This window comes from Pinus tabuliformis, chromosome 7, assembly GCF_031772625.1.
Source record: "Pinus tabuliformis cultivar Carrire ecotype Pingquan chromosome 7, CPIR1, whole genome shotgun sequence".
Lineage (NCBI taxonomy): Eukaryota > Viridiplantae > Streptophyta > Pinopsida > Pinales > Pinaceae > Pinus > Pinus tabuliformis.
The window spans coordinates 2,069,360,131-2,069,369,030 of record NC_142293.1 but is presented as its reverse complement, the minus strand read 5'-3'; the positions used below and the strand labels follow the sequence as shown (position 1 = coordinate 2,069,369,030).

At 36.8% G+C, this 8,900-nt stretch overlaps 2 pseudogenes; both read left to right on the top strand.

Moving 5' to 3' along the window:
• The first annotated feature begins 380 nt into the window (after positions 1 to 380).
• LOC149256816 (DNA replication licensing factor MCM7-like) lies at positions 381 to 1,344 on the top strand (annotated as a pseudogene).
• A 1,525-nt stretch (positions 1,345 to 2,869) lies between these two features.
• On the top strand, positions 2,870 to 4,398 carry LOC149256815 (DNA replication licensing factor MCM7-like; annotated as a pseudogene).
• The last annotated feature ends 4,502 nt before the right edge of the window (positions 4,399 to 8,900 follow it).

Here is an 8,900-nt window from a genome sequence, read left to right as displayed (position 1 = left end):
CCTTTTCACATGCATCGTTTCCTAAGGTAAATTCCTTAAGTTGGATATTTAAGTGCATAACAAGCTCCTAAGTCCCTACTGCAAATAATTTAACGAAGCATGGGACAACTGGCCCCACTCATTGTGTGTTATGCCATAAAGGAGAAGAAACTGAGCAACATCTATTTCTGTAATGTGACTTCACGAGGAAACTTTAGTTATTCCTTCTACAGGGCATTAGTCATCGATACATTTAGGCCACATCATGCATGTAGTTGTTTAATAAGTGGGTTTACCAATATGATGGATCCTTCCACCAAAATCCAGTCTTCAAAGTTAATATACCATTAGGTATGCGTTATATAGATATTTAAAGTTCAATATGTAAAGTTCCACGTCTAATGCAGGTAGATTAGAAATTTTTCTTTGGTTGCACATGTCTAGCATATGCAGTTTTTTAAAATGTGCCATTTAGTGAATTTTTTATTTGATCCATGTTTTATTTTATTCATTAACTTCAAACACCTGTAGGTACATTTTACAAGGTGATGACCAAGAATAAAAAGAATTTCTTTCTAAGGATGGGGACATCTGCAGCAAGCTTGCGCTTCTTTAACTCCATAAATATTTGGACCCGAGGATGTAAAAAAAACCTTGCTTTTGCTTCTTGTTGGTGCCCCAACTAGAAAACGCAAGGATGGAATGAAGGTATAATTATTTTACTGAAGAGTTGTTATAGAGAAACTTGATTATACCATTGGTGACTGTCTGAGAAAAATTCCTTGTTATTCTTGCTTATCTAGTCTTTGGAGTTTGTCTATAAAGGAAAATTTATAGTTATTGCTCACATGTATGTTTTACTTGCAAATAAGAGGTGATTTGCATGTCTATTTTATGGGAGATCTTGGAGTTGCAAAGAGTCAGTTGTTGAAACACGTGAGTAGTGTGGAACCTCAAGGAATTTACACCACAGGTCGAAGAAGCAGTGGTGTTGGTCTGATAGTTGTTGTTCAAACGAATCTGGTCACCCAATGAAATGGTCCTTGAAGGCGTGGCCCTAGTATGTTTCTGAGCTTTGTTCTTTTCAATTTTTAAGTTGTTGGTTTCTTTGGAGTTGAAAATCGTTTTATATGAGAATGAATGCATTAGAGGTTTCACCAACATATATCTTTCAACACCTTCAGAGTAGTGAAAAAAATAATGGATCTTGTATGTGATGAATCGGGTGTTATGGACGAGACAGACGTTACTTTTATTCATGAAGTGATGGAACAACAGAATGTCAACATTGCAAAGGTGGGCATAACAACATCTCTAAATTCATGGACGATTGTTCTAGTTGACGCTACTGCTATTATCATTTAGTTTGAAGGTAGATTTATATGAGGTCCTACCATGAATATGAGTTTGTGAATGTCATGAATTCTAGAGATAGATCTCATGGAATTGCATCAACCTAGTGGGACGCATGGAAGGTGTCCTGTATAGAAGAAAAGGATTTTGTTTTATCAATGTTTTTTATAGAAGAGATATGTAATTGGAATGTTGTGCTTATTGGGGGATTCATTCATCTCTTCTTTTTTTGAAACTAAAGCTTTTGTGTGTCCTTTCTTCTGACTTTTCCTTGTTAAAGTTGTTATGTGCTCTTTAGTTCTGGATCTTGGATCGAAAGTATGAGGTACATTTTCATTTTTGGAGTTGTAAACCATTAGGATACATTGGAGGATGGAGAAATTTGAAACCTCTTTAAACTCCTATATTGACTTGTACAAAGATCCTAGTGCCCTTAATTTTTCTCCTATTTAGGAACTCGAATTGGTCAAAAAGGATTAATCTATTTTTACCGTGATTTTGTTTCATTGCTCTTAGATCATTTTTGTTTTACATTACTTGTTTTCAATTAGTAGTTTTTTATTTAAGCTTTAACTATATATAGTGTTCTCAACTTTCTTTTCCTTCTTTTATTTCCATAGCTAATTAATATTTTGTTATATACTCTTCACTTGAAAGGAGAGTATGGCTCATGTTTGCTTTCTGGTATTTTAGTGTACATTGTATCCTACTTCTGTAATGGAACTTTAATTTTAATTTTTGTTTGTACTATATTGTTCATTATCATAGGGGTCAATATGATCTATGTAGAACACTTGTAGATAATATCAAACTTGGCCATTCATTTTCAAAGTGCCCAAAAATATAGGGGATTTATATTAGCATAATTCATTACTGCTTTAAATTCATCCGTAAATGTTATGGATGCTGAGTCATGGCCCTCTTGCATGACCGTTACTAAGCGCCAAGCTCTCTTGAACATAGGTACTTCAATTTTTCTTTGCTAAATTGTGGGAATTTTCTTTAATTTTTCCCCTATGCTTCTGCATTTTGCAATTTTTCTCAAGAATTCTTACATGAAATGGAAAAATTAAAGGATTTTTGGTGAAGCGGAGAAATTAAAGGAATTTTCTGTAAGCAGTGGAGGATTTTTACTAGCAGTGGAGGAACCAAGGGAACTTATACAAGGAGTTGAGAAATTAGAAGAATTTTCTAGAAAGTCTGGAAAATTTTATGTTTTGCTTGTAGGTTCTGCTAAGTCAAATTTTAAGAAAGAATATTTGTAGTACATATTATTTTGAGATAATATTCATGAATTTAGGGAACGAGCCCTGTTGAGTACAACTGATTATTTTGAGAGAATTTTTCATGAATTAAGTGAAGAATGTTTGTTGAGTCAACTGATTATTTTAAGCTAAAATTTCATGAATTTAAGAAAAAATATTTGTTTAGTACATCTGATTAGTTTGAGATAAAAATTTATGTATTTAAGGGAGAACCTCTGTGAAGTACAGTTGATTCTTTTTGTGATAATTTTCATGACCTTAAGGAAGAATCTATGTTGAGTAAAGCTTATTATTTTGAGATAATTTTTCATTATTTTAACGAACAATCTCTTTCTTGTTTTGACTTATTGTGGATGATACTTGATAAAGTCAATATGTATAGTGATCTGGAAATGGAAAGACATGTGTTATACATGCATCAAAAGTGTGAGCCATTTACTCCTCTCAATTCTTCCATCCTTGGGTGATTTGTTGTCACCTCTTCTTTAAATATTGATGCTTGAAGGGTTGTACTCTAATGTTGAGTATTTTTTAATCTTATGATGGTTAATATTTTCTAGGGCCTATATAGTAGGGGCAAGAAGGATATCACCTTCTGTGCCTAATGACCTTGGCGAATATAATGTCATTGCTTATTCTTCCATGAGACAAGAGGAAGCACAAAGTGATGCACCATATTCTTACACCATTGTGAGAACACTTCTAAGCATTTTTCACATCTCAATGGTAATTTATTTGTTCCTTTGTGCAATTACCTAGTGTTAAGTGCGAGTTCTCCGAGAATTGACTTTTCAAGTTCTCATATTTTCAACACTAGAGTGGAGTTGTGACTAAGAAACAACATTAATCTAAATTTGGCCTTTTAATCTCAGAAACTTGTTTATTGACAAAATATTATGTTTGTTTCTTTTGTTTGGATTTATTGTTCACAGGCCCTAAGTCGACTTAGATTCTAAGAAACAGTGGCTCAAAGTGATGTAGATGAAGCCCTCAGTCTTATGCAAACATCAAAGTTCTCCTTATATGCTGAAAAAATAAAGAAAACTGGTATGGATGCCATATTCGAGATCTATTCAATCATAAGGGATGAAGCTTCGAGGATGAATACTATGGATTTCCGCTATGCTAATGCCCTGAACTGGATTTCTCGAAAGGTGCTCTCCACAGACTGTATCTATTTGTTCCTTTGTGCAATTACCTAGTGCTAAGTGCGAGTTCTCCGAGAAGTGACTTTTCAAGTTCCATCTTTTCAACACTAGAGTGAGTTGTGACTAAGAAACAACATTAATCCAAAATTGGCCTTTTAATCTCAGAAACTCGTTTATTGACAAAATCTTATGTTTGTTTCTTTAGTTTGGATTTATTGTTCACAATACCTAAGTCGACTTAGATTCTAAGAAACAGTGGCTCAAAGTGATGTAGATGAAGCCCCTCAGGCTTATGCAAACATCAAAGTTCTCCTTAGATGCTAACAAAAGAAAGAAAACTAGTATGGATGCCATATCTAACATCTATTCAATCATAAGGGATGAAGCTTTGAGAATGAATACTATGGATGTCCACTATGCTAATGCCCTAAACTAGATTTCTCGAAAGGTACTCTCCACAGACTGTATAGAGCATGATAAATATCATTAGTTCAAATTTCCTAATCAAGGTTTGTTTAAATGCATCTAATTGGGTCTCTTGCATGCAGGCTTACATTGAAGCTCAACTAAAGGAGTGTTGGGAAGAGTATGCAACATTGAACGTGTGGAAAATTGATCCCAATACATTTGATATTCATTTTATTGATGCCTAAAATTTCCAACAAGCGAATAATGTATCATATAGTTGTAAAGTAAATATCCTCATTTTTCAACTCTTTTAGCAAAGAGAGTTTTGTTTTTTAGATGTCCTTGAACTGATATGAAACTCAAGGATGAGTTTCCTCTTGGAAAACTCATGAGATTAGACATGTCAAGAATTATATTATGAAAAGTGATTGCATGTGGACTTCATGAACAGGAGACTGGGATGTTGTGGTCACCAACAGCCCCCCTCTTTGTTTGGTATTAGCAATAACATCAAGCAAAGGGGGACCCTTAACAAAAAATCCCAAAAATACTTTTTATCAAAATTTTTGTATTTAACTCCCTAAAAGCTATATCGCATCGCAAAGAGAGAGTGAAGCATTTTCCTATGCACATAAATAAGCTGCAAAGAAGCGATGCGACATTCATCGCATCGCACATGTTGGAAGTGCTCTTAAATAGAAAACATAAGGAATCGTCGATGGACGATATGCGACGTCGCATATCGCAACGTCGCATAAGCAGCGCGCAGTGATCAAATGAAAAATGTGATCTTGCGATCTGCAATCTGCGATCTTACACAATGCGATCTTGCGATTTGCGATCTGTGATGAATGAGACTATTAATTGCTGCGATGCGAATCGCAGAAACCACTCATCGCAAAGTTTCTTTGGCATGATTTGTAAACCCAAAATTGAGCGCGCACCTTAAGGGAAATTAATGATTGCACGCTTGAGTATCCAAGGATGATCGTGTTGCGTTTTTCGAAGAGTCAAGTCATTATGAGTGTCATGATTATGCATTCATTAGAACTTAAATCTTTCATGTCAATCTTTTCGTCATTTCTCTTTCCCTTTGCGTAAACTGCAAGGCAGCAACTAATAAATCTATATGCAAGAAACATCTAAGGAAAAGGGGAAAGCGCCAATACTTGAAGAACAGAGAGGAGATGCCTTCACAAATGGATGCCGCATGCAGCAGAGCCGCGGATTCCAGAGTATCACTCAACAGACACTGATGAAAATAGACTATCCAAGACTCAGAGTCAAAGGCGCACAAAGCAGCATGTTTGCAAAAGATCTTGGAGCTCGGACTGGGTAAAGAAAAAAGAAAAACGCTAAAGAGGGAGGACGCTCTAGAAAATCCTAGAACAAAGAACGGAAGCAATTTTCAATACGGAGAATTGTTCAGGCAACGAAATCCCTAACTCATTGAGTCATTCGCACGGCTGGAAACCGAAATAGCAACAGCACAATCAATTTGAAAGAAATCTGGGTTACATGAAGTATACACACAGCAAATACACCCAGCCAGAGGAATATTTTCAAATATATCTTCTAGTTTGTCAGAAAGAGGTGCCAGCTTTTGTTATTTCTACTTTTATCGCTCGAGCAAAATAAAAAGACAACCAGCCGACTCTTTCCAGGCGAACCTTGCATTGCTTACAGCACTAAGGAGCAGATACAGAAACAGTTAGAAATTAGATTCAATTTTTAGAAATAATTTTTTTTTAGTAAAAGGGCGGTCATTTGAAGTTGTTTCCTAAATTTGTGTAATTAAGATTTGTTAGTTAGTAGTATTTAACCCTTCTCATGGCATTTGGAGAAGGGTCCGGAATTTTTTCAAAAAACTTGTCCTCAAAACATGCACTTTTGCACCCTCGGAGGGGGTTTTTGATGAATGGATGGATCGAGATTTATTTATGTTTGCATTTTAATGTCTGCTACTAATGTTGCACTTCTGTACTCTTAGTAGATGTTAGAAGTAAGTAGAGATAAATCGTTATTGCTTGAAGTTTGTGAGTGAAATCAGTCATAAATGGTACTTTTATCTCTTGATTAATTTCTGCTTATATTCTTAGAGTGATATACAGCTGAGTTGTTTATATGTTAATGTATGAATGTGTGGGTTACCATTTGGCACTTTTGTACGGTGGAGTCATTTATTTGTGCTTGACATATGAATAAATTGTTATGCGATATGCTGTTCACAACTATTTTGCCTAACTTCTTATGCAGAATGGTTTATCTTAATTGATTTATATTCTTATGATAGCTGAATGATCTTTATTACCAGTTATTGTATGAAATCTTTCTAGATCGCATAATGAAAGAATTCTACCCCGGGTTAGTATAGATTAGATGTGCTGTTTTTTTTTAGATTACAGTAGCATAGAGTCAGTTTAAAGTTTAGAATTAAATTAGCTTAAAATTACCTCTAAATTAGCATCATCAAAATCTACACACACACACACATCTTTTAGATTGGGAAGTTGGTCCCATTATCCCCAGTCGGACCCGCTACACCAAATGGGCAAGGAGCCGCCAACCAGGTTCCGGACCGGGTGGGTATCCTCCTTGTTGTTGACCTGATTTCGGGGCCCTCAACATATTTGGCGCTAGAAGGAGGGCACGAACTATGAATGGCAACTAAGTCAAAATCTAAATGCCATTCTGAGAGTAAATCACCCAAATCAACTCCCCCGAATTCTCCAGTACGGTTAAACCCAGAGTTAGAAGTCGCTCGAGTATCCACCGCTGCTACCTACTCTAATATATCAGACCAACTCATCATTGAACCCCCTAAAATTCAAACTTTGATTCATAAACTCCAGGGATTCTCTATTTTTTCTCATAGGTCTGATAAATCTAACAGCAGTGTGACTTCGCAGTACAATCCTGCTCATCCCCTGACCAGATTGAAGAGTGAAAATTTTGGTATTCAACCGAGTGAACTCCCTCTCCCTACTAGGAAAAGAGCAAGGAAAACACCACCAGAGTCTGACCGTGAGACTCTTTCATCTACTTCGTCCATTTCAACCCCCTCACCGCGAAGTCAACCACCCACATCCTCATCCCAAATCACTCATCCATATTCCACAACCCTTCCTCTTCAATCATCAAAGATCATAATATCTCCATCTTCTCAGCATCAGGGACTATCTTCTGCACTTTCATTAACTAGCAGCTCAACGATGGCCCAGTCTCCATGGAACAATCCTGGGGCGGTTTTAATGCCTCCACCCCTGAGCCCAATACCGGCCCATCCTGAGAAATGGCTACCTAAATTCAATCCAGAAACAGGCATGTTAGCTGAAGAGCATATCAATAATTTCATGCTTTCTGTTAATCTCAACGGAGTTACTAACGAAGATGTTGTCGTCCGACTTTTTCCTTATACAATGCAAGGGACAGCCGGGTCATGGTACTTTTCGTTACCTTCCGAGTCCATCACAAGTTGGGACATTTTTCAAAGTCAATTCCTCACCAAGTTTGGCGATGACAGATCAACAGCGGCATTGATCAATGACCTATCTAATCTTAAAGCTGAGGCTAGAGAACCCATTAAAGATTTCAATTTATGGTTCAATAAGATCCTCAACAAAATTCCCGCTGCTTCTCAACCCAGCGAGGAAGTAAGATGTGAATGGTACATCACGGCCTTACCATCAAACTTGGATATCTTCGTAGATAGGGAAAACAAGACGACCTTAGTTGAAAACTTAACTGAGGCGTTAGCAGTAGAAAAACGCGTAGTTTCCCTAGAAAAGAGATCTGCAATAGAAGAACAAAAATCTAAGAAAATCTCTTTCAAAGAAGACACCAAGAAGAAGCAAACGAAAGATCCTTTCGATATGGAAGGATTACAAAAGGTGTTAAAGGCCATGTCCAATGAGATGATTGACATAAGAAAAAAAGTAGTAGAAACTTCTTCAAAAAAGCCCTATAGATATTTTAAAAGAAATCCTCCCATGGAGGTGAAACCACCCAATGCTGTCTCAAACGTCGAATCTGAAGAAGAAGAAGAAGAAGAGAATACCACTGAAGGGCAGACCGATGATGAAGAAGTTGTGGAGCTACAAGGAATGTGGGATTTCATCCTCCCACAAGAAGAGGATCAAGAAGCATTTCCGGTTATCACACGAAGCAAAAATCAACTTGATCCTCCCCAAACTACCCCTAAACAGAAGGGCGCAAGCCCTGCAACAAAAGATAAGGTCGCAACAAAGAAAACAAATGCTAGAGCGATCCAATTTAGCCCTGTCCAATTAGATCAAGCACCTCCATCAAGAACATTGATAGTGTCGGATGAAATGGAGTATAACATTATCGATGACATGAAAAAGACTAGAGCTAATATCACTCTTGACGAATTAAGCAAATTGAAACATCAACAGAAAATAATGATGAAAGAATTACATGCCGTGCCTACTACATCTTTACCTACAGCTGTAGCTTCCCACAACATGGGAAGACCTCCAACCAACATGATCAATAAGATTGATCCGAATGACATTGCCTTGATTGGAGGAAGGTCAAGATCCCATACTCCTCCTTTTCTTCTCACTTATGAAATTTTCAATAAAAACGTGCATAATTGCTTGGTCGATTCTGGTGCTTCAACGAATATTTTACCCAGATCAATATGTGCCAAATTGAATGTTCACCCACAGAAATCCGCAGTGCGCATAGTTCAACTTGATCGATCTCAAGTCGAAGTGATTGGTGA